Source organism: Heterodontus francisci, chromosome 17, assembly GCF_036365525.1.
Source record: "Heterodontus francisci isolate sHetFra1 chromosome 17, sHetFra1.hap1, whole genome shotgun sequence".
Taxonomy (NCBI): Eukaryota; Metazoa; Chordata; class Chondrichthyes; order Heterodontiformes; family Heterodontidae; genus Heterodontus; species Heterodontus francisci.
In genome coordinates, this window is record NC_090387.1 from 78,687,977 (window position 1) to 78,715,154 (window position 27,178).

The window sequence follows — 27,178 nt, forward strand, 5'->3', positions numbered from 1 at the left end:
GCAAACTCACCAGGTGCAGCTCCCAACTCTATTGTAGCATCCAAGGTACAAGCAGTACCAGTATTTGAGCTGGTGGCTGCAAGTGTCAGATCAAATGATGGGGCCTCGTCAGTGCTGTGCTGTTGCTCTCTCTCTCCTCCTCCTGGGCGTGCTGTGGCTGAGCAGACAGCAGTTCTTGGGTGTCTGAAATGAGAAAGGGGAAGGTTGGTATGAGGGAAGGGGGGCTGGGGTGGAAAGCAGGAGGTCCTTGGTGACACCATCTGCAGCTTGCTCATTATGCCAGATAGCAGGGTGAGGGTCTGCTGGAAGTTGAGAAAGGGCATAAGGCAGAAACATACCACCACCCTCTGTAGTTCTCAGCAACACCGGATGCCATGGGCTATGTCGCAGCCAGCCCCATGGTACTGAGAACCATCTCCTCTGTAGGGCTCAGGAGATTCAGGTCTCCTTGTCCCCCACAGAGTCTGTTCTGCTCCCTTCTATTGTGTGTCATCTTGTCCTGCAAGAGAGAAGGCAGAATATCAGTGATTGTGTTGCGCTGTGTTTGGGTGATGTGCCTCATATAGCTGAATAGCTGGTGGTATGTGGAGGCAGCGAGAGGTGGGTGTGAGGCTGGCAGCATTGGTAGGTGTGTAAGGGTTAGGTGGAGTATCTGGATGTTAGGCACGAGTCTGGAGTACCAGGGAATGCTGCTGGGTGAGTGATGGAGGTGTGGTACATTGAGCAGACTGAGAGCATGGTGTTGTGGTAGGGTAGGAGATGTCACGTGAAGATGCATTCAGTGACCTTGACCACACGCATGAGGTCACTAGACCTCTTGTGGCACTGCTGCCTGGTCCTCAGGTCCAGATACCAGGAATTGACCTCCCTGGCCACTTGCCCCCATTTCCTTCTGAGAATGGTCCTTGTGGGTCTCATGCCCTCTCTCCTCCTGCCCATCTCCACCACTAACGCCTCCAGCATGTGTGACCCTAGCAGCCCTCTCTCTTCCCCAGTGTTTCATTTTCTTGTTTAGAATTGCAGAACTGATATTCAGTATCAGCCTCCCGTGATTCAGTGCGGCTTCCCTTTTAGAGGGACAAACTGCCTTTAAGAAGAGCAGGCTGTCTGCACCATGTGCTCACGCTGCTAGGCCCCTTGCTGAGCACTCAGATGGTCAGTAACGCAGAGTCCACTCAGACTAATGCTCTAATCAGGTAAATGAGCAAGCTGCACCAACTTTGAATGCTGTCTAAGTCGACGGCAGTGGGATTGGGCAGCTGTGAATCGCGACTCCTGCACCCCTGCAGCCAAATAATGGCATGGACCAAATTCAAGCTCCAAAGCAAAAGATTAATTCCTTTAAGAACAAAAAAAAAAGACCTGCGTTTATATAGCACCTTTCACCAACTCAGGACATCGTAAAGCACTCCACAGCCAATGAGGTCACTGTTACAAAAGAGGAAATGTGCACAGCAAGCTCCCACAAACAGCAATTAAATAAATGACCAGATAATCTGTATTACTGACATTGGTTAATGGATAAATAGTGGCCACCATGCCGAGGAAACTTCTCCTGCTCCTCCCCAAAATAATGCCATTGGATCTTTTATGTTCACCTGAGAAGGCAGATGGGGCTTCGGTTTAACATCTCATCTGAAAGACGGCACCTCTGACAGTACAACACTCCCTCAGTACTGCACTGGATTGTCAGCCAATATTTTATTCTCAAGTCTCTGGAGTGGAGTCTCTGAAACCACAACCTCTGACTCAGAAGTGAAAGTGTTACCCACTGAGCCACGGTTAACACCTCAACAGTCTTGGCTTTTCAAGTGGTTTAACTGATCAGCAAGCTGCCTGGTTCAGTACTCAGAAAAGCATAGAATTCCCTCAAATCTACAACAAATCTATCCACTCCAGCTGGTGTTCAGACTCCACATGAACCCCCTCCCTCTCTACTCGCCTCTCCCACACTGCCCTACATCTCTGTATGCTCTTAATTCCTTGTGTATATATCAGGCCTTCCTTTAACATCTGTCCATTCCAATGGGAGTGGCATAACACACATGTACTTTCCAGTTGGAGTGATGGGCACATTTTCTTCTTCTTAACCCGAATCTAATTGTAGCAACTCTACACAAGAAACATAAGAAATAGAAGCAGGAGTAGGCCATTCGGCCCCTCAAGCCTGCACCACCGTTTAACAAGATCATGGCTGATCTGACTGTGGCCTTACCCCCACTTTCCTGCTGGCCCCCCATAACCCTCGACTCCTTTATAGATCAAAAATCTGCCTAACTCAGCCTTGAATATATTCAATGACCCAGCCTCCACTGCTCTCTGGAGTAAAGAATTCCAAAGATTATCAGCCCTGAGAGAAGAAATTCCTCCTAACCTCTGTCTTAAAAGGAAGACCTCCTATTATGAAATTGTGCTCCTTCGTTCTAGATTCCTCCACAAGGAGAAACATCCTCTCAGCATCTACTCTGTCAAGCCCCCTCAGAATCTTTTATGTTTCAATAAGATCACTTCTCATTCTTCTAAATGCCAATGAGTATAGGCCCAACTTGAGTAACCTTTCCTCATAAGACAACCCCTTCATCCCAGGAATCAACTTAGTGAACCTTCTGTGAACTGCCTCCAACACAAGTATATCCTTCCTTAAATAAGGAGACCAAAACTGTACGCAGTACTCTAGGTGCGGTCTCACCAACACCCTGTACAGTTGTAGCAAGACCTCCCTACTTTTATACTCCATCCCCCTTGCAATAAAGGCCAACATTCCGTTTGCCTTCCTAATTACTTGCTGTACCTGCATGCTGACACTTTGTGATTCACGTACGAGGACACCCAGATCCCTCTGTACCACAGTATTTTGCAGTCTCTCTCCATGTAGTTAATAGTCAGCTGTGCTGGCTGAGATCAGCGAATTCAGCACCTCTTCCCTGCTCTCCTCCCTTCCCCCCACTACACCCCCGCCCCCGAACTTCTATCCCAAATCAAAATGAAAATCGGGCAGTTTCTATTGTAGGCAACCAGCCTTATACCTGAGTGATCATTGACAGGTCTGCTGGCAAAGAACAGTCTGATCACAGCCTTCAAACTACTCAAGGGTTGGTCAGATATTTGCTAGGTGTCTTAACACTTTGATGGAGTAGCTCAGGCAGATTGAAGATGTTGGCTAATAAATAGTTTGGCTGACTGCATTAGTGGGCTAGGCTTGATGGACCAGCTCACCTTTTCAAGACCAGCAGTTTTGTATGTCAGTATGTATCCTTGTTCCTGGCTTTAATGGCTTTGATCATAGGTTTCCAACCCAGATCTCAAACCAAACCCTTTAATGTTCTGGTGCTGGAAGTCTTCATTCGGGTGCATCTCAAAGACCTCCACGATCACCTCCCCCATCCTTGTCTCAGTGTCATATCCACTCAGTAGAAGCCGGGCAATGTGTCCAAACTAACTTTCCACTGTGAGCTTGAGCCTATCTCAGGCAAGCCCCAAATGGGGTAGGAAAGAGTTTTTCTTTTAAATGAAATGAAAGGTGGTGGAATATTTTCATTAAAAAAGTTGCAGTTTGGATCAGTGAAGGATACAAGAACTGCACACTGATCCCCACTGATAACACCGAGCTTCCACAAAGGATAGCAACTGTCAGAAGTGACTGATAGTAAGCTGTACACTGCAACCACATTTTAAAGGCTTCTAAATGTAAAAGCACAACTTCCACGCTGGTGTAATGTTTAGAGCCTGAATCTGAATCACAACCAGAAAGTTACTCTACACCTGGTGCATGTACACGAGGGAGAAAGGAACAGAAGGGTATATTGATAAGGTGGGATAAAGTAGGGTGGGAGGAGGCTCATGTGGAGCATAAGCATCGGCATGAACCTGTTGGGCCGAGTGGCCTATTTCTGATCTGTAAAATCAATGTAATCCTATGTAATAAATAAGTTTCCTCCACCTCCAAATTAAGAGCATCACGTGCGCAAAAACCAGACAAGTCATCAGCGCCTCCCACCCCCCTCAGCTGCCAATACTCCCCCACTGTTACAGACCACAGTGAGAAGCTCTATTGTTCAAAGTTAGGAGCTCATCTCCACACTGCATCTGTGCTCAGACCAGAGGAAGCAGTCGGTTACTATTTTCAAAGGGACGAAGTTTGACCTTCAACGGTTGATCAGATAACTCAGACTGCGAGATGTTAAGAAAGGTTAACCTCTGTCTTCCACTCCCCTCGGGCACCTGCAGTTCAGTTCATAACCTGTCACAATGATTGGCAGGTCTCCTGAGCACAGCAGTCTTCCGCGTAAGGGAAGGAGAGATCACAGGGCCTTTTATTCAACATCGTGGCCCATTGTATATTCAAAACTTATTCAGATTCATTAAAAATAGTCCTTGACATTTCCCTCTCCACTCCAGAGACATCAGCATGTAATCCAGGCTGACACTCCAGTGCAGTACTGAGGGAGTGCTGCAGTGTCGAAGGTGCTGTCTTTCGGATGAGATATTAAATGAAGATCCTGTCTGCCTTTTCAGGGAGATGTAAAAGATCTCATGGCACTATCTGAAGAAGAGCAATGGCATTCTCCCCAGTATCCTGGCCAATCTTTATACCTGAACCAACAGCATTATCCAGTCATTTATCTTATTGCTGATTGTGAGGGCCTTCCTATGTGCAAATCAGCTGCCGTGTTTCCTACATTACTACAGTGACAAGACTTCAAATTACTTCATTGGCTGTAAAGTGCTTTGGGATGTCCTGAGGTCACGAAAGGTATTAAATGCAAGTCTCTTTCTTTTGAAGGAACTGACTCTTGCTGGATTATAATTGCAAGGGTATCACCTACCAATCAGTACCTCTGCCAAGTGATCATTCTTTATGTGCCAGTACAGATGCACTTTCTGACCCTAGAAGGAGGAGGGTCGAGAGGGGCTCAGGGTGGGGTATGTGAATCTGTGTCCAATCCCGTCTTCATTTGATGCCTGGATATGGACTGTGAGATCGGTAGCGGGACGGCTAGCTGGTTTCCCCCTCTCTAGCCAAGGGGCATTAAAGGCTGTTCGTAGCACACTGATCACCATCTGGGCTAAGATCAGCAAGCTCAGTGTAAACTGGGGATTAAACCCAGGGCCTCTTTCATAAATTTGACTCATTCACTGGCTGGATATATTCACTGAGATGTCAAGGGGGTTGTACAGGTGGTCACGACTTGACTTAAAGCCATCAAATCTTTCCCTGCAACTGTGAGCTGCCAGGTTACAGATTGCTCTGTTGATGTGACCACTACGAAGACACACACCACACCCAGTGGGAATGGTCCCACTCCCTCTCCCCCTCATTCCACGACAACCCATTGGTTCCAGGTTGGCTCTCAGACAAGTCCTTAGTGAAAATTCCCCACTAAAGTGAATGGAGGTGCCATGTAGTGCACAGGGCTCCTCCCCAACAGTCGCATCACCAAAGTGACCCAGTGCCAAGGAGACTTAACCTGCCGAGGCAAACAGTAGACATTTAATGAAAAAATTAGGGAGTACTTTACAAGCAATATTTTTGAACATAGTAATGGCGGGATACTTTGAAGGAATAGTCTTTGACTTTCTTATCCCTTCTGTCAGCCATGGCTCAGTGGTATCATTCTCGCCTCCGAGTCAGAAGATTGACGGTTCAAGTCGCACTCTGGAAACTTGAGCACAAAATCAAGGCTGACACTTCAATGTGTACAGAGGGAATGCTTCACTGTCAGAAGTGATGTCTTTGAGATGAGACATTAAACTGAGGCCCCTCTTAAGTGGATGTAAAAGATCCCATGATACTATTTCAGATGAAGAGCAGAGGCGTTGTTCTCCCCCACCTCATCCATGTTTTGGCCAACATTTATCCTGCAACATGCTGCGGCAGATTATCTGTCATTATCTCATTGCTGTTTGTGGGACCTTAGCTGTGTGCAAATGGTTGTAATGTCGCAAACACAGCAGCCACACTTTGAAAGTACCTCATTGGCTGTAAAGTGCTTTGGAACATGCTGAGGTCATGAAAGGTGCTACAGAAGTGCAAGTTCTTTCAAGCCTTTTTTGAAAGGAGCAACGGAACATTCAGGGCCCCAAATCTTTCTACTAATAAAACTTGAGAAAAATGTTCGCTTCCCACCATATTTAACAGGCCATAAGTGGTCACGTTCTCAGAAGTTGGACATTTCAAAGTTGCCAGTTCCCATGATCCCAGTCGCGGGATGATGCCTTTCCTCCAGCCCAAGCATGCATGAAGCAGTCATACTTTGGGGATGGGCTAGGAGGAGCTAAGAGGACAGAGATGGCCCAGTGGGTAAATGCATCGACTGGTGTGGTACTGAGTGTTATGAACGCTGCACCTTGTAACATGATTATGTCAGAAACATTTTGATTTTTAAAAGTTTAAGATGGAGTCCTGAAGGTCAGTTGACCTCACCTTCATGCTGCAAAAGGTTACCAGGACAACAGAAAATACAAATCAAAGACTGTTTTCTAAAAATACAGACCACAGCACTAATACCCGAAGAACAAGGAGTTTAGCCCTCCCAGACTTTTGGATCGTAAAACAAGGAGTCAGCCATTGCGAATTTGCAAATGAACCAGGCAAGTGTTAACATTAACATGGATTGAGGATTGGCTACCACACAGAAGGCAGAGAGTCGGGATTAATGAGTCTTCAGGTTGGAAAGACGCAACTAGTGGAGTGCCACAAGGATCAGTCCGAGGGCCTCAATTATTTACTATCTATATTAATGACTTGGAGGAGGGGGCAGAGTGTTATACAAATTTGCTGATGATACAAAAATTGGTGGGAGGGCATGTTGTGATGAGGACATAAAGAATCTGCAAGGGGATAGAGATAGGTTAAGTGAGTGGGCAAAAACTTGGCAGATGGAGTTTAATGCAGGAAAGTGTGAGGTCATCCACTTTGGTAGGAAGAATCAAAAGGCAGACTATTCTTTAAATGGAGAGATACTCCAAAAAAGTGCAGCACTGAGGGATCTGGGTGTTCTTGTGCATGAAACACAAAAAGTTAGCATGCAGGTGCAGCAAAGAATTAAGAAGGCAAATGGAATTTTGGCCTTTATTGCCAGGGAGTTAGAGTTTAAAAATAGGGAAGTCTTGTTGTACAACTGTACAGGGTGCTGGTGAGGTCCCACCTAGAGTACTGTGTACAGTTTTGTCCCCGTATTTAAGAAAGGATAGACTGGTATTGGAGACAGTTCAAAAGAGATTCACGAGGCTGATTCCTGGGATGAAGGGGTTGACTTATCAAGAACGGCTAAACAGGTTAGGCCTTTATTCATTAGAGTTTAGAAAAATGAATCTTATTGAAACATACAAGATTCTGAGGGGGCTTGACAGGGTAGATGTTGAGAAGATGTTTCCACTGGTGGGGGAATCTCGAACTTGGGGACATAATTACAGAATAAGGGGACACTCATTTAAAACTGAGATGCGAAGGAATTTCTTCTCTCAGCGGGTAGTGAATGTCTGGAATTCTCTACCCCAGGGAGTTGTGGAGGCTAGATCACTGAAAGTATTTAAAGAGGTAGATAGATTTTTGAAATATCGGGGAGTTGAGGACTATGAGGAGCTGGCACTAAAGAGGAGGAGTTGAGGTCTGGGGCAGAGCAGCCATGATCTTATTGGAGGATGGGGCAGGCTTGAGGGGTCGAATGGCCTACTCCTATTTCTTATGTTCTTATTAATGACAATGGAAAAGCCCGAGTAGTTTTGCGAAGTCAGACTTATTGTCTTTGCATTTTGAAGCAGAACAATAAACAACTGATTTCTAAGTCCAAATAAATTTAACAGACTTTCTGGAGTAAAAAATAGGCTGTAAGAGAAGGAATCAACAGTTGTGACCTCAAACAGGCTGTAAGGAGAGGACCCATCAGTGTGTGGCCTTGAGGAAAGCAGTAGGACAAGACACCCAGCAGTGGCAGCTGGAGAGAGAGAAAGAGAGAGAGAGAATGCCTGCTCTCTGAAGATACAGGGAGATGCTGTGAAACTTGAACTTGTTTTGAGAGGTGAAGCTTGTGGAGGAGTAAAGGACTCCTGGGATCCCCAGAAATCACATTATTCCCAGATGTCCAGGTCGGAAGTGCTTGGAGAACTGAACAAAGAGAATATTGATTTTTGAAAAGTCTGGGAGCTCCACCCCATTGCAACCTGGAGGTGTTTGGGACATTTAGCCGCAAAAGGTTTTGTCATCAAAGAGGAGCATGTAACGTATAAGTGTGGTGTGAGGTTTTCAATTGTTTGAATAATAAATGAAAAGGCCTTTGCTTGTAATTTGGGGTATCAGCAACTTACAAAGTACTATTTAGTTAATTGGGGATTTCTCTGAGTTTAGTTATTATAATAAAATACTTAGAATGTGAAATCTTGTGTAATTCGTTAAATTGGTCTGGGAGTTCATCACTCATATTTTTCACATGAACGATCTCTCTAAGGTCTAACACTCAGCCACAATGAAAACATAGGGGCAGCAGATTGTGGCTAATCTCTACACGACGCCATTTATTAAATGGCACAATCGATTTTATGATTAGTTCTTTATAATGTGCTGAGCATATTGAAACACTAGTTTGTGCTTGTTTAATAATTAACCAATTTTCTAGGGCACCGTTTAAATGGCCCTCTCTACCATAGTGTGGATCTGGGGTTGGTTCCATGTTTTTTAATAACCCTACCTAACAAGCTCTATCAATCTCAGTTGTAAAATTTGCAATTGACCCACCCTCAACAGCTTTTGGGGGAGGAATTTCATGAATTCTCCAGCAGAGTTTCACGCCTTGATCTATCCCTACGCTGCTCATAATCAGAATTGCAGTTGAAATGGCACAATTGACCTCAATACTCCTGGACTGAGGAGGAAGAAAATCAGTCATAAAATTGCCTGGTGAACGAGTCAGATTCATGGTTAATAAGTATAAAACCTAACGGCTCCCTATAAATACCGAGACATACCCGGGGAGCGCCAGGGTGTACCGTCACACACCCTGGGTGCAAACACTGACACAATCGCACTGACTCCCGGTAAATACTGACAAACTTGCACTGACCCCCAGTAAATACTGACACAATCCCAGCGACCCCCTGTAAATACTGACACACTCCCCGCAACCCCCTGTAAATACTGACACACTCCCCGGGACCCCCAGTAAATACTGACACACTTTCTGGGACCCCCTGTAAATACTGACACACTCCCTGGGACACCCAGTAAATACTGGCACACTCCCTGGGACACCCAGTAAATACTGGCACACTCCCTGGGACACCCAGTAAATACTGACACACTCCCTGGGACCCTCTATAAATACTGACACACTCCCTGGGACCCCCTGTAAATACTGACACACTCCCTGGGACACCCAGTAAATACTGGCACACTCCCTGGGACACCCAGTAAATACTGGCACACTCCCTGGGACCCTCTGTAAATACTGACACACTCCCTGGGACCCTCTGTAAATACTGACACACTCCCTGGGACCCTCAGTAAATACTGACACACTCCCTGGGACCCTCAGTAAATAATGACAGATTCCCTGGGACCCTCTGTAAATAATGACACACTCCCTGGGACCCTCTGTAAATACTGACACACTTCCTGGGACCCTCAGTGAATACTGACACACTCCCTGGGACCCTCAGTGAATACTGACACACTCCCTGGGACCCTCTGTAAATAATGACACACTCCCTGGGACCCTCTGTAAATACTGGCACACTCCCTGGGACCCTCTGTAAATACTGGCACACTCCCTGGGACCCTCTGTAAATACTGGCACACTCCCTGGGACCCTCTGTAAATACTGGCACACTCCCTGGGACCCTCTGTAAATACTGGCACACTCCCTGGGACCCTCTGTAAATACTGGCACACTCCCTGGGACCCTCTGTAAATACTGGCACACTCGCACTGACCCCCTGTAAATACTGACACATTCCCTGGGACCCTCTGTAAATACTGACACACTCCCTGGGACTCTCTGTAAATACTGGCACACTCCCTGGGACCCTCTGTAAATACTTACACACTCCCTGGGACCCCCTGTAAATACTGACACACTCCCTGGGACCCCCTGTAAATACTGACACACTCCCTGGGACCCCCTGTAAATACTGACACACTCCCTGGGACCCTCTGTAAATACTGACACACTCCCTGGGACACCCAGTAAATACTGACACACTCCCTGGGACACCCAGTAAATACTGACACACTCCCTGGGACCCTCTGTAAATACTGACACACTCCCTGGGACCCCTAGTAAATACTGACATACTCCCTGGGACCCTCTGTAAATACTGACACACTCCCTGGGACCCTCTGTAAATACTGACACACTCCCTGTGAGGCGACTATGGAGTGACCTCTCCATGGCACATGCCTGGGCGAATGGATGGGGGTTGTGAGTTGCCCAAGCGTCAAAACCCCCTTCTCGGCCTTTCTGGTGGGGTCCAAAGGAGTGCAGAGCACGACATATGGCACCGGAATGGCTGCAGGAACTGCCGGAAACATGCCAAAGGTGACACATGACCACCTACGGGGTTCCGCTCCGGATTTTCTGTTAGGGTTTACTCCCTTAGCCTTGGACTCTCCTGAGACGTCCACAAGGCACTGGGATTGTTAGGGCCCCTGCTCAGGCATAGGTGGATGCCGGTGGGAGGAGGGGGTGCGAGGGGGAGGGGTGGAGGGAAGGGAGTGCGAGGGGGAGCTGGGAAGGGGGCTGCAGGGTGGTAGGGGGGTGTTACAGGGAACGGGGGTGCGGGGGCAAGATGGTGCGAGGGGGGAGCTTGGAAGGGATTGCGAGCGAGGGAGGAGGTGGGGGAAGAGGGTGCGAGGGGGGAGCTTGGAGGAGGGAGCGGGGGTGGGGGGGATGGGGGGGACGGAGGTGCAGGTAATAAACCATTTCATCAGGTCCCACCATCCCAGAAGACCTCGCTGTGCCTGGTGTGTTGGTTGCTGCTGTGTTTAACAGGATTCCTCATAAGGATTACTAATGGAGATGACAAAGGGGAATGGTTCATAAAACAGCAGAAAACCACTGCCACACATCAATTGTCATCAGCCTGGGAGAATATTACCAGTGGAGTCCCACACGGGTCTGCTCCCGGGGACCCCCTGTAAATACTGACACACTCCCTGAGACCCCCTGTAAATACTGACACACTCCCGGGGACCCCCTGTAAATACTGACACACTCCCGGGGACCCCCTGTAAATATTGACACACTCCCGGGGACCCCCTGTAAATACTGACACATTCCGGGGGACCCCCCCAGTAAATACTGGCACACTCCCTTGGGAGCCCTGTAAATACTGCCACACTCGCACTGACCCCCAGTAAATACTGACACACTCCCTGGGAGCCCCTGTAAATACGGCCCAACTCCCTGGGACACCCACTAAATACTGGCACTCTCGCACTGACCCCCTGTAAATACTGACACACTCCCGGAGACCCCCTGTAAATACTGACACATTCCTGGGAACCCCCTGTAAATACTAACACATTCCCGGAGACCCCCTGTAAATACTGACACATTCCTGGGAACCCCCTGTAAATACTGACACATTCCCGGGGACCCCCTGCAAATACTGACACATTCCTGGGAACCCCCTGTAAATACTAACACATTCCCGGAGACCCCCTGTAAATACTGACACATTCCTGGGAACCCCCTGTAAATACTGACACACTCCCTGGGACACCCAGTAAATACTGACACACTCCCTGGGACACCCAGTAAATACTGGCACACTCGCACTGACCCCCTGTAAATACTGACACATTCCCGGGCACCCCCTGTAAATAAGGGAACACTCCCGGGGACCCCCAGTAAATACCAGAGACCCCTGTCAATACTGACACACACCCAGGGGCTCATTGTCCACTACCCATAGGACAATAGCTCTTTCATTGCAGAGCCTGTTTTTATACAAGCAACGGGGGTCTTGTTTCAGTAAGTCAATTAATGCAGAAGATACATAGAAGACTGAATGGAACATATGAACAGGAGGAGGCCATTCAGCCCATTGAGTCTGCTCTGTCATTCAATTAGATCATGGCTGATCTGTACCCCAACTCCATTTATTTGTCTTGGTCGCATATCCCTTAAAACCATATCTAACAAAAATCTATCAAGGATCAGACAGTTTTCACTGTGCGTGTGTTCCTGATGCCAGGTGGACTGAACTTTGATGACCTTTTTTGCACACCAAAGAAAGGCCACTGAGATGACTGAGTGACAGGAGACCAGAACCCAGCAGTCATACAGCAATGAGAGTCAACATTCTCAGCAGAGCCCAGTGAGGGGCAAAGATATCTCAGCAATGGAACCTCTACATCAGCAACATTGGTGCTAGCTGAGGTGACTAGTGTAGATACATTTAAGGGGAAGCTAGATAAACACGTGAGGGAGAAAGGAATAGAAATATATGTTGGGAGGGTGAGATGAAAAGAGATGGAAAGATGCCCATGCATAAGTACAGGAACAGACAAGTTGGACTGAATCATCTGTTCTGTGTGATAAAATTCAGTGTAACTCAATGTAAGTCAGAAAACCACCAACAGATAACATTGGCGCAAACTTCTGAGGTCCTCCAAAACCCTGCTGCCCATGTCCTTACTTGCCCCAAGTCCGCTCACCCATCACCCCATGTGCCCGCTGACCTACAATGGCTCCCAGTCAAGCCTCAATTTTAATATTCTCATTCTTGTTTACAAATTCCTCATGGCCTCACACCTCCCCATCTCTGTAAACCCCTCCAACCCTACAACTCGCCGAGATATCTCTGCACATCAAATTTGGCCTCTTGAGCATCCCCCATTGTAATTGCTTCACCATTGTTGGCCACACTTTCAGCTACCTAGGCCCGAAGCTCTGGAATTCCCTGCCTAAACCTCACCACCTCTATCCCTCTCTTTCCTCCTGTAAGACACTCCTTAAAACCTATCTCTTTGACAAAGGATTTGGCCATCTGCCTTAATATCGCCATTTGTGGCTCAGTATCAAATTTGCCTTACAAACTTCTGTGAAATGCGTGGGACGTTTTATTACATTAAAGACTATATAAATACAAGTCATTGTTGATGTAATGATCGCCATAGTGACAGTTCCACAGCCGACATTGCGACTCAGCTATTTTATTACCTCTGGGTCGTGGGGCTTGTCTTCAGAATAGAAGAATGGTGGCCCCCAGAGCCTGTGTACACTCAGCTCCTTTTACTAAACTTGGATCCAAACAACTGAGCCATCAAAATAAGTTTTTGCTTCAACACAAACAAAATGTCCAATTTGTACCTCAGCCCATTTGAACCGCTCACGCTGGGCCTGAATTTAAATGAGAATCATTGAGTGGAGTGAAGAACGTCTGAATGCAATTTTTTTGTCTCTCTCTCTTTCGTTAAGAAAATCTAGGTGAAGGGCCAAGGTCCACAGAGCAGGACATAATCAAGGCTGAACAAGAGTACACGGTGAATCAAGAAGAAGTGGTTCGTCAACACCAGGCTTAGATTTTGAAGGCCTGTGGATTGTAGGAGGAAGGGGAGGCTGAAGGAGGTGAGGAGGGCATGGGAATGAACAGGACAGAGTAGTAGGTGGTGTGATGAGTCTGGATAACAACAGCATGTATGTCCTAGGGTAGGAAAGATGTGTAGGATAGCCTACGTGGAGGTTGAAAGGAACAGAAAAAGGTTTAGATGGGCAGAGATATATAAAAGGCCAGATGTAACCACGGGGTTACCTATACACAGGGTGTTGAGGGACACACCTAGCAATCATTACAGAGCTTGGCTGGGAGACGAGGGACATGCAACTGACCAGAGTTGGACTGTGATTTTACATATGAAATACTGCAACTGGTCTCTGCTATGACTGACAGACGTGGAATGTGTTAAATAGTACAGATTCCCTTCACGATGGGTAAGGCGCACACTTAAACAGGGTTGTTCTCCTTGGAACGGAGAAGGCTGAGGGGAGATCTGATTGAAATGTACAATATTTTGAGGGGCCTGGATAGAGTGGAGGTGAAGGGCCTATTCACCTTAACAGTGACTGGGGGGGCATAGATTTAAAGTGATTGGTAGAAAAATTAGAGAGGACATAAGGAAAAACTTTTTCACCCAGAGGGTGGTGGGGGCCTGGAACTCACTGCCTCAAAGGATATTTGAGGCAGAAACCCTCAACTAATTTGCAGGGGCTACGAACCAAATGCTGGAAGGTGGGATTAGAATTGGTGGATCGTTTTTCGGCTGGCACAGACACAGTGGGCCAAGTGGCCTCTTTCCGTGCCTTAAACTTTCTATGATCCTAAACACCTGCCCACTTTAATGGGGTTACTATTAAAAGGGACTATTAGTTCACTGAAAGGGCTCCTGGGAAAGGCCACTGTGCAAGTTCATCCTGCCATAGTATACCGAGTGGCTGGAACCCGTGTAAAACCCATTGTGCTGGATGCACCAGAGAATGTTTTTGGTATGTGATGCAAATGTACATTGTAAATATAACCTGGAAGGGCAAGAGTATTCAGGCACCTCAAGTACCGTATTGAACAAAACTAATCTGTATTGCACTTTATGTAATATCCAATTGAATTGTTTTGTAATGCATTTTTACAAATTTTATGAATAAAGTATGTTTTTGAAAAAGAAGAGGTTAGTTACTAAATAGGGAAAGTTTAAACCTGTGGAGAAAGAAACAGTGTTAAAGTTTCAGGTCTGTGATCTAGAGCATGGCTACCCGACCCAAACCCGACGGGACCCGCGACACGTGTCAGGTTCGGGTCGGGTTGCTCTTCCGGGTCCGGCATTCAGGCCGGGCCGGGTCGGACACAGTGACAGCTAGGACGTCAAGGCGGGAAACACTGCACTGGTCTGCAGTGAGCAATCAGAGGTAGAGCACAACCTCTTTAATATAGGAATGCATATTTTATAATAATTAATCACTCAGGACTTTCCTGGTCTCTGCATCTCAGCTGCTCACTGGATAAACCCGCAGCAAGTATTTCAACTTGTAAAGCAGGAGTCTAGGTAATGTATAATGATTTTCTGAGCCTTTGGGCAATGCTGTGTTTATTTTAAGCAATACAGATACTGGTACAGTGCGGGACAACCCGTCTGTGCACAACTCCATGGGCTTCTATGGTAACAATCTTTGGCTCACCACCTCCAGTATGCGGCTCCAATCTTAATGTACTTTTTAAACAACCTTTCAAGTCCATTTACAGTTTTTGTTGCTTATCTCAAGCTTAAAAAGTGAAAAACAGAAGCTAGGTTAACTGAACATTCCGGTGGTCGAGTTGGGTTGGGCACGGGAAAAAACGAAAGGACTCGGGCTTGGGTCGGATGTGGTTCTGCTGGGCTCGGGTCGGGTTTCAGTTGCAGACCTGAGCAGGCCTTTACTGTGACCTCCCTGAGCCTGTACCTGCTGAGCATTTCCAGCATTTTCTGTTTTTATTTCAGATTTCCAACAGCTGCAATATTTTGCTTCTGTATTAAAGTTTAAACCTCATTCCCATCTTTTACATTAACTTGAAATTTATGCCAGGACAGTGTTATTTTGGGACGGTGCAGATTACAGGCAATGTTGCTATGTTCCATTCCCTGCTTCCCTTTGACCTAACTATTGACAACCTCTAATCACTTCATAATGATAATAAGCTGCTTCATGCAATGAAGCTGTCCACTGAAAGCAGTCAACAACAACTTGTTTTTATATAGCACTTTAACACAGTAAAATGTCCCACATTACTTCACAGGAGTGTTAGCAAACAAAATTTGACACAGAACCACATAAGGAGACATTTGGGTAGATGGCCATAGGCTTGGTCAACGGGGTAGGTTTTAGTGCACTGCCTGAAAGGGTGGTGGAAGCAGATACAACAGTAACTTTCAAAAGGGAATTGGATAAATACTTGAAAAAGTTCTAAAGCTATGGAGCAAGAGTACTGGAGTGGGAATATGTGGACAGTTCTTTCAAAGAGCTGGATAGAGCAGACGTGGAGAAAATGTTTCCAATTTTGGGGGAGACCATAAATATAGGAAGATAGGAACAGGATAATATAAGATAGTTACTGATTAATTCAGGAGAAACTTCTTTACCTAAAGAATGGTAAGAATGTAGAATGTTCCATCACAAGGAGTAGTTGAGGCAAATAGCATCGATGTATTTAAGGGGAAGTTAGATAAGCACATTTGAGATAAAAGAGACATGTAAGCACATAAGTGTATGTTAGATGAAGAAGGGTGAGAGGAAGCTCATATGGAACATAAATATTGGCACTGACCAGTTGGGCCGAATGGCCTGTTTCTGTGCTGTAGACTTGATATTGTAAAGGAGCGTCTTAAAGGAGGAAAGAGAAAAAGAGAGGCAGAGATGGATTTCCAGAGCTTACGGCCTTGGTTGCTGAAGGCACCAATAGAGGAGCAATTAAAATCGGGGATGCTCCAGAGGCCAGAATTAGAGGAGCACAGATATCTCTGAGGGCTGCAGGAGATTACTGAGATAGTGCTGGGGTTTGGCCATGGAGGATTTTGAAAACAAGAATGAGAATGTTAGAAATTGAGGCTTTGCTTAACCTGGTGCCAATGTAGATCAACGAATACAGGGGTGATGGGTGAATGGGGCGTGGTGCGAATAAAGACCCGAGCAGCACAGCTTTAGATGACTTCAGGTTTACAGAGGGTAAAATGTGGGAGACCAGCCAGGAGAGCATTGGAATAATGAAGTCTAGAGCTAACAATGGCATGAATGAGGGTTTCAGCAGCAGATGAGCTGAGACATGTGTGCAGCCAGGCGATATTACAGAGGTGGAAGTAGGTGGTCTTAGTGATGACGCAGATACAGTATCAGAAGCTCATCTTGGTGTCAAAGGCGACGTGAAGGTTGCAAACCGTCTGGTTCAGCCTCAAACATATGCCAGGGAGAGTGATGGAGTCAGTGGCTAGGGAAGGAACCAAAGGCAATCAATGGCTTTGACCTTCCCAATATTTAATTGGATGAAATGTCTGATGATCCAGTACTGGATGTCGGACAAGCAGTCTGACAATGTAGAGACAGTGGAGGGGTTGTGAGAGGTAGCGGTGAAGTGGAGCTTGGTCTTGTTAGCATACATGTGGAAATTGACACTGTGTTTTCGGATGATGTCGCCAAGGAGCAGCATTCAAATGAAAAATAGGAGGGGGCCAAGGATAGATCCTTGGGGGACACCAGAGGTAATGGTGTGGGAGCAGGAAGAGAATCCATTGCAGATAATTCTCTGGCTACAAGTGGATTTATAACAATGGAACCAGGTGTTTCTGTCGACCTGTATGACTCAGCAATCCAGTGAATATCCCTGCTGAGTGATTTGGGAAAGTGGGGAGGGGGTGGGGGGAGGGGGACGGAGGGAGTGGGGGGAGGGGGACGGAGGGAGTGGGGGAAGGGGGACGGAGGGAGTGGGGGAAGGGGGACGGAGGGAGTGGGGGAAGGGGGACGGAGGGAGTGGGGGAAGGGGGACGGAGGGAGTGGGGGAAGGGGGACGGAGGGAGTGGGGGGAGGGGGACGGAGGGAGTGGGGGGAGGGGGACGGAGGGAGTGGGGGAAGGGGGACGGAGGGAGTGGGGGAAGGGGGACGGAGGGAGTGGGGGAAGGGGGACGGAGGGAGTGGGGGAAGTGCTGCCCTCCTGAAGGTTGCACCTTGTATTGACAGTGCCACAACTCCTATCAGGACTGTTCACTCACTGGCAGATTTGAAAAGTTCAGGTCAGTACACTCGCCAGGGTGCAGAGGCTGGTGGGGTGCGAGGGTTGGGAGGGGCTGCAGGTGGGGAAAGAGAGACATTCATTGTCTTGAGAAAGCAACAAATCTATGAGAACAATGGGCCAAACTGACGAGAAAGCAGAACTGCCTACTGGTCTCTCTGTCACATAGAGAGTCAGCCAGTGCCACCTTAGAGCAAGAACCTGAGTCTGTTCTTGTGAACGAAGGTTGAAAAGAGTTTCAAAATATATCCTGCCCAACATTACTTGTCATCGAAAATTATAACAGTAACAAATGAATTGTGAGGGGGACAGGGAGTAGGTTTACTTTAATTGTCAGTCATGGTTCAGTTTGTAGCAGTCTGAAGATTGTGGGTTCAAACCCCACTCCAGAGACTTGAGCACAAAATCTAGGCTGACACTCCAGTGCAGTATTGAGGGAGTGCTGCACTGTGAGAGGTGCTGTCTTTCAGATGAGGCATTATACCAAGGCTCCATCTGCCCTCCCACGTGCATGTAAAAGATCCCATGGCATTATTTGAATTAGAAAAGGGGGGTTTCTCCCTGGTGTCCTGACCAATATTTATGCCTCAACCAACACGCAAAAACAGATCACCTTGTCATTATCACATTGTTTGTGGGATCTTGCTGTGCCCAAATTGCCCACCATGTTTCCTACATTATAACAGTGGATGCACGTCAAAAATACTTCATTGGCTGTAAAGCACTTTGAGACATCCTGAGGTCGTGAAAGGATTGCATCCTAATACTATACAAATGCAAGTTTTTTTTTTCTTATTTCCATGAGAAGTTAGGTCCAGGGTCAAGGCCTGCAGTGTTACAGAATAACTCCAAGGTTAAAACGGGAGCTAAAAGAGCAGACCATGTAGATGAGGAAGTATTGATTGGGCGACACAAGCTTGGGTTTCATAGAGGAAACAAATCGTGCAGAAGATTGCGAGTTCCAGTTGTGAGAATCCAGAAAACAACGAGTTATGTCAGGACAAAATGTGTTGTGTCTTCATTTCAACATAGTAAGGATTTAGGATGCAATTCTTCTGCTAATGCCTACAACTGCCTGATAAACACAGTAAATGAGTTCATGATTGCTCCAAATATTTTCGGCTGCTGGATTTGTAAAAGACGTGAGCGCTCAGTGTTGTGTCAAACCTCGAATTTGGATTTGCACTTTTTTTTTTTACTTGATCATATTTCACAGGAACTCCACTTTAATGAATCACTGAGAAAGAGGTTAATTATAACATGGGCAAATGCACCAATCATTCTCGACATACTAGGATTCCGTAAATTGGCTGGATGACCTGTTGATTTTTTTTGGTCATGTCAGTCGAGGGAGGAAAGCTGACCGGACCACCAGAATATCACCCTGTTCTCCTTCCCACAATACCATGGTATCTTTAGTCAACACCCACAACCACTGGGACAAATGGTACCTCTGATAACTGCTGGAGTGGAGCCTGAATCCACAGCCTCCAGACGAAAAAGGTAAGAGGGCTAAGTTGGTACTGAGACGGAGACCTAGATGCTGTGATTGAACACTACACTCCAACATTTGAGGAATGTGGAATATCATAGAATAGAATAGAATCATACAACACAGAAGGAGACCATTTGGCCCATCGTGCCTGTGCTAGCACTTTGAAAGACCTATCCAATTAGCCCCACTTTCCCCACACACCACCCAAACCCCCCAGCCCCCTACACTCCTTGCTCTTGCACCATTTCCCTTTAAATTTTCCCTTATTAAGTGTAGGTCCAATTCCCTTTTGGAAGTTACTATTGAATTTGATTGCACTGCCCTCTCCAGATCATAACTGACGGCAAAAAAAAGTCTCATCTCCTCTCTGGTTCTTTTGCCAATTATCTTAAATCTGTGTCCTCTGGTTACCAACTCTCCTGTCAGTGGAAACAATTTCTCCTTATTTACTCCACCAAAACCCTTCAATATTTGAATACCTCAACTAAGTCTCCCCTTAACCACCTGTGCACAAAGGAGAACAATCCCACTTCTCCAGTCTCTCTACATAACTGTCTCTTCTAGTAAATCTCCTTTGCACCCTCTCCAAGGCCGTGACATCCTTCCTAAAGTGTGGGGCCCTGATTTGTGGGCAATACCCCATCTGCAGTCTCACTAGTGATTTATAAAAGTTTTGGCATAACTTTCCTGCTTTTGTACTCTTGCCTCTGTTTATAAAGCCAAAGACCCCTTATGATTTTTTGACAACCTTCTCAACTTATCCTGTCACCTTCAAAGATTCGTGTACATACAGGTCTCTGTTACATCGATGTAACTGGTTCAATGTGTCTACACTTGACATCCTTCTGCCAACTCAGTGACCAATGTTAAGAGTCTGCAGGTATTCAGTAAACTTGCAATGTGGACTAATACACATTTGTGTAGAATTATAAACATTACCATATTTATCATAATATATAAACAAAAAAGATCCATATAAATTTATCAGCCAGGGCACATAATCAGGTGGTCAGTGCGATACTGCATGCTTCAAGCTACTTCCCAAGACAAATTTCTACGCCTAAGTGTTTGTTTTTTGCACTCACTCTTAGAATGTGGAGCCGTTAGTTATTAAGATGTACAATAAACTTTCAACAGCAACATAACAGCAGGTCCTATTCTGACCATCACCAATGCGCCCGTCCCCATCTCTGCCTTTGAGCTTGACAAAAGTAGGCCTGCCCAAGTGAATGGCAGACTTTCAAAATCACAGGTGGAGTCCAGTCCAATACTCAATCCTCCCCATTTATCTTATTCAGTTTGCCAACACCTTTCAAACCTGTGACCTCTACCACCGAGAAGGACAAAAGCAGCAGACTCATGGGAACACCACCACCTGCAAGTTCCCCTCCAAATCACACATCATCTTGACTTGGAACTATATCGCCGATCCTTCACTGTCGCTGGGTCAAAATTCTGGAACTCCCTTCCTAACAGCACCGTGGGTGTACCTACCCCTCAGGGATTGCAGTGGTTCAAGAAGGATGCTCACCGCCACCTTCTCCAAGGCAATTAGGGATGGGCAATAGAGGCCAGCCTTGTCAGTGATGCTCACATCCTAGGAATGAATTCTTGAAAAAAAGTTGCAGCCTTCAAATCAAACCTCTGATCACTCCAGATACATTTAGTCATCCTCAAGATTTGCCTAATTTCCAGAAGATCACACTCATTTAAGAACCTTGGTCAAGAACTGGACAATTAATAGCATATTATGGCATCAGACAGAAGCGCAAGGAGAGAGCCAACTGGATAACAGCCCCGACAACCAATTTTATCTGCAGCGCCTGTGGAAGAGTCTGTCACTCTAGAATTGGCCTTTATAGCCACTGCAGGCGCTGCTTCACAAACCACTGACCACCTCTAGGCGCTTACCCATTGTCTCTCGAGACAAGGAGGCCAAAGAAGATGGCATCTAGCATTGAGAGGGCAAAGGACAGCAATGTTGTGGGAACACCATCACTTCCAATTTCCTTCTTTAAGTCACACACTATCCTGACTTGAACATATACTGCTGTTTCATCATAGCTAATGGATCAATATTTCTGGCCAACACCGTTGTGGGAGCCCTTCCACTGCAAGGATTGAAGTGTTGAAGGAGAAGGCCCACCCCCACCTTCTGGAGCACGGGCAATAAATGCCAGTATCGCCCGCATCTTCTGCATAGAATTACAGTAATTACAACACAGAAACAGGCCAGTAAGCCCCATCTGTCCAGGGTGGCCTTTATCCTCCACACGAGCAATAGTCCTTATTTTATAAGTGAGCACTGTTCTCATATCCCTTTTCACCTGATTCCTTCAGCTACCTATGTATCCTAGTCCAAAATGCGCCAATCATTAACTCCAATAGTGCACTCCACACACTCACAACTCTGAGGTTAAAGGTTTCTCCCTCTCGCGATCCTAAATCCTGTACATTTAATCTTATCTACATGCCACCTTGCTCTAGACACCTCAAATCTCTGGAAACGGTCTGTTTCTAGCTGCTTTGTCATATCCCAAGAACAAACAGAAATAAATAAATCCATCATGGGCGATGCTCATTTCTGGGAGGTTTTCACAGAGGCTCAGGTGAAACACTGGCAGTGGATTCTTCAACTGAGGACCTGCCCTCCTGACTAGGCCACATCCATCACTTCGACACTGTAAGCTGAGCAACATGCAGCCCCGGGATGGAGTTCTAGTTCAAAATGCTGGCAGTGCTTTGAAGGTATTGATTGGTGTCTACGTGTTTAGCACTGGGCTCATGTCTTACAGAATCTGAACTACAATAAAGAGTTATTCTTAGCTTCAGGGCAACATCTGGTCAACACCTCATCCTACTTGATCCCCATTTCTCATTCTTTGCAAGGGCATGGGAACTGCTTGCTTAGAAAGAACGAACTTACATTTATATAATACCTTTCTCGACCTCATGAAGTCCCAATGTGCTTTACAGCCAATGAAGTACTTATGAAGTGTAGTCACAGCTGTAATGTAGGGACAGGTAGCAACACAGCAAGCTCCCACAAAAAGCAATGTGATGACGACCAGATCGTCTGTTTTTGAGTAGGGTGAGTTGAGAGATAAATATTGGCCCCTGCTCATCTTCAAAATAGTGCCACAGGATCATTTGCATCCACCTCAGAGGGCGGGCAGGCAGGACTTCATCCAAAAGACAGTGTCACATTCCCTCAGTTGTGCACCGAAGTGTCAGCTTTAGATTTTGCTTTCAATAACTTCAGTCGCTTTCTGCCTGACACTTTGGCTTCTCAAGTTATCCTTTGATAGCCCAATTCTACAAAGATTTTTACCACTTTATACGTATTTTCAACAACTCCCCCCTTTCCTATTTTCCCTGGTGTCCTTGCTAAGAAGGGTCAAAGCCTGGTCTTGTGCCTTTACCAACAGAGCTCAGTACCTGGCGGTCTGGGTGAAATAGAGCGGCTCCTGTCTGCAGTGCCACCCGCCTGCTTTCAGCTGCCATGTATTGGAAGAAATGCCCAATGATGGATGAACACACACCAGAAGCTGCTGACCCCACCCCGTGCTCCCCCATCACACGATAAACACTGGGAGAGATCAGCAATATCCCACACCATGGGACAAACACAGGGAGATATCAGCAATATCCCACACCATGGGACAAACACAGGGAGATATCAGCAATATCCCACACCATGGGACAAACACAGGGAGATATCAGCAATATCCCACACCATGGGACAAACACAGAGAGATATCAGCAATATCCCACACCATGGGATAAATACAGGGAGAGATCAGCGATATCCCACACCATGGGATAAATACAGGGAGATATCAGCAATATCCCATACCATGGGATAAATACTGGGAGAGATCAGCGATATCCCACACCATGGGACAAACAGGGAGATTTCAGCAATATCCCATACCATGGGACAAACACTGGGAGAGATCAGCGATATCCCATACCATGGGATAAATACAGGGACATATCAGCAATATCCCATACCATGGGACAAACACAGGGAGATATCAGCAATATCCCACACCATGGGACAAACACTGGGAGAGATCAGCGATATCCCACACCATGGGACAAACACTGGGAGAGATCAGCGATATCCCATACCATGGGATAAATACAGGGACATATCAGCAATATCCCATACCATGGGACAAACACAGGGAGATATCAGCAATATCCCACACCATGGGACAAACACTGGGAGAGATCAGCGATATCCCACACCATGGGACAAACACAGGGAGATATCAGCAATATCCCACACCATGGGACAAACACTGGGAGAGATCAGCGATATCCCACACCATGGGACAAACACTGGGAGAGATCAGCGATATCCCATACCACAGGATAAACACAGGGAGAGATCAGCGATATCCCACACCATAGGACAAACACAGGCAGAGATCAGCGATATCCCACACCACAGGATAAACACAGGGAGATATCAGCGATATCCCACACCATGGGACAAACACAGGGAGATATCAGCAATATCCCACACCATGGGACAAACACTGGGAGATATCAGCGATATCCCATACCATGGGACAAACACTGGGAGATATCAGCAATATCCCACACCATGGGACAAACACAGGGAGATATCAGCAATATCCCACACCATGGGACAAACACAGGGAGATATCAGCAATATCCCACACCATGGGATAAACACAGGGAGATATCAGCAATATCCCGCACCATGGGACAAACACAGGGAGATATCAGCAATATCCCACACCATGGGATAAACACAGGGAGATATCAGCGATATCCCGCACCATGGGATAAACACAGGGAGATATCAGCAATATCCCACACCATGGGATAAACACAGGGAGATATCAGCAATATCTCACACCATGGGATAAACACAGGGAGATATCAGCAATATCCCACACCATGGGATAAACACAGGGAGAAATCAGCAATATCTCACACCATGGCATAAACACAGGGCGATATCAGCAATATCCCACACCATGGGATAAACACAGGGAGATATCAGCAATATCTCACACCATGGGATAAACACAGGGAGATATCAGCAATATCCCACACAATGGCGCAATATGGAGATATTGGGAGATATCAACAGTGCTATTAATTTAGGGCCAGATATAATTCATGGCTTGTGTTCATATGTAAATAGTGGCCTAGGTGTCACTGGAACACTCCTATGCTGCAGACAGTTCCAACATTCATCACAATTGGAATTGGAACAGTATGGAATGTGCCCAAGCTGTTAAATCATAGAACATCATATTTTGTGAGGAAATGAAACTGTGGACACCAAACAGGAGCGGGAAGGAGACAGGAAGAGTGTAGAGGGGTTAAACAGGACCGGGTCAGACAGCGTGGGGGGGGTGGGGTGGTGGTTGGGGCAGACAGCGTGGGGGCGGTGGTCGGGGCAGACAGCGTGAGGGGGGAGGTGGTCGGGGCAGACAGCGTGGGGGGGGAGGTGGTCGGGGCAGACAGCGTGGGGGGGGAGGTGGTCGGGGCAGACAGCGTGGGGGGGGGGAGGTGGTCGGGGCAGACAGCGTGGGGGGGGGGGAGGTGGTCGGGGCAGACAGCGTGGGGGGGGAGGTGGTCGGGGCAGACAGCGTGGGGGGGGAGGTGGTCGGGGCAGACAGCGTGGGGGGGGAGGTGGTCGGGGCAGACAGCGTGGGGGGGGAGGTGGTCGGGGCAGACAGCGTGGGGGGGAGGTGGTCGGGGCAGACAGCGTGGGGGGGGGGGGGGGGAGGTGGTCGGGGCAGACAGCGTGGGGGAGGGGTGGTCGGGGCAGACAGCGTGGGGGAGGGGTGGTCGGGGCAGACAGCGTGGGGGAGGGGTGGTCGGGGCAGACAGCGTGGGGGAGGGGTGGTCGGGGCAGACAGCGTGGGGGAGGGGTGGTCGGGGCAGACAGCGTGGGGGAGGGGTGGTCGGGGCAGACAGCGTGGGGGAGGGGTGGTCGGGGCAGACAGCGTGGGGGAGGGGTGGTCGGGGCAGACAGCGTGGGGGGAGGGGTGGTCGGGGCAGACAGCGTGGGTGGGGGGAGGTGGTCGGTGCAGACAGCGTGGGTGGGGGGAGGTGGTCGGGGCAGAATGCATGGGGGAAAGGGGTTCGGGGGGGGAAAGGGTTCGGGGGGGGGAAAGGGGGTTCGGGGCGGAAAGGGGGTTCGGGGCGGAAAGGGGGTTCGGGGCGGAAAGGGGGTTCGGGGCGGAAAGGGGGTCGGGGGGTAAGGGGTTCCGGGGGGGTAAGGGGTTCGGGGGGAAAAGACGGGGGGGGGGGGGAAAAGACGGGGGGGGGGGGGAAAGACGGGGGGGGGGAAAAGACGGGGGGGGGAAGAAGACGGGGGAGGGGGGAAGAAGACGGGGGAGGGGGGAAGAAGACGGGGGAGGGGGGAAGAAGACGGGGGAGGGGGGAAGAAGACGGGGGAGGGGGGAAGAAGACGGGGGAGGGGGGAAGAAGACGGGGAGGGGGAAGAAGACGGGGGAGGGGGGAAGAAGACGGGGGAGGGGGGAAGAAGACGGGGGAGGGGGGAAGAAGACGGGGGAGGGGGAAGAAGACGGGGGAGGGGGGAAGAAGACGGGGGAGGGGGGAAGAAGACGGGGGAGGGGGGAAGAAGACGGGGGAGGGGGGAAGAAGACGGGGGACGGGGGGAAGAAGACGGGGGAGGGGGGAAGAAGACGGGGAGGGGGAAGAAGACGGGGGAGGGGGGCAGAAGACGGGGGAGGGGGAAGAAGACGGGGGAGGGGGGAAGAAGACGGGGGAGGGGGGAAGAAGACGGGGGAGGGGGGTAGAAGGACGGGGGAGGGGGGAAGAAGACGGGGGAGGGGGGGAAGAAGACGGGGGAGGGGGGAAGAAGACGGGGGAGGGGGAAGAAGACGGGGGAGGGGGGAAGAAGACGGGGAGGGGGGAAGAAGACGGGGGAGGGGGGGAAGAAGACGGGGAGGGGGGAAGAAGACGGGGGAGGGGGGAAGAAGACGGGGGAGGGGGGAAGAAGACGGGGGAGGGGGGAAGAAGACGGGGGAGGGGGAAGAAGACGGGGGAGGGGGGAAGAAGACGGGGGAGGGGGGAAGAAGACGGGGGAGGGGGGAAGAGACGGGGAGGGGGGAAGAAGACGGGTGAGGGGGGAAGAAGACGGGGGAGGGGGGAAAGAAGACGGGGGAGGGGGGAAGAAGACGGGGAGGGGGAAGAAGACGGGGGAGGGGGGAAGAAGACGGGGGAGGGGGGAAGAAGACGGGGGAGGGGGGAAGAAGACGGGGGAGGGGGAAGAAGACGGGGGAGGGGGGAAGAAGACGGGGGAGGGGGGAAGAAGACGGGGGAGGGGGGAAGAAGACGGGGGAGGGGGGAAGAAGACGGGGGGAGGGGGAAGAAGACGGGGGAGGGGGGAAGAAGACGGGGGAGGGGGGAAGAAGACGGGGGAGGGGGGAAGAAGACGGGGGAGGGGGGAAGAAGACGGGGGGAGGGGGAAGAAGACGGGGGAGGGGGGAAGAAGACGGGGGAGGGGGGAAGAAGACGGGGAGGGGGGAAGAAGACGGGGAGGGGGGAAGAAGACGGGGGAGGGGGGAAGAAGACGGGGGAGGGGGGAAGAAGACGGGGGAGGGGGGAAGAAGACGGGGGAGGGGGGAAGAAGACGGGGGAGGGGGGAAGAAGACGGGGAGGGGGGAAGAAGACGGGGGAGGGGGGAAGAAGACGGGGGGAGGGGGGGAAGAAGACGGGGGGAGGGGGGAAGAAGACGGGGGAGGGGGGGAAGAAGACGGGGGAGGGGGAAGAGACGGGGGAGGGGGGAAGAAGACTGGGGAGAGGGGGAAGAAGACGGGGGAGGGGGGAAGAAGACGGGGGAGGGGGGAAGAGACGGGAGGGGGGAAGAAGACGGGGTGAGGGGGGTAGAAGACGGGGGAGGGGGGAAGAAGACGG

The 27,178-nt window shown here is 48.8% G+C and overlaps 1 protein-coding gene across 6 annotated transcripts in view; it reads right to left on the bottom strand.

Annotated features, from left to right (window-relative positions):
* Positions 1 to 27,178, bottom strand: part of elmo3 (engulfment and cell motility 3) — a 201,421-nt gene that overhangs the window by 172,417 nt on the left and 1,826 nt on the right. For 3 of the 6 annotated variants that reach the window (XM_068049748.1, XM_068049743.1, XM_068049744.1), the window contains exon 2: positions 11 to 183. The exons of the other annotated variants lie outside the window; for them this stretch is intronic. The gene's annotated coding sequence lies outside the window, so the exon portion shown is untranslated. The remainder of the gene's footprint in view (positions 1 to 10; positions 184 to 27,178) is intronic. 6 annotated transcript variants of the gene reach the window in all.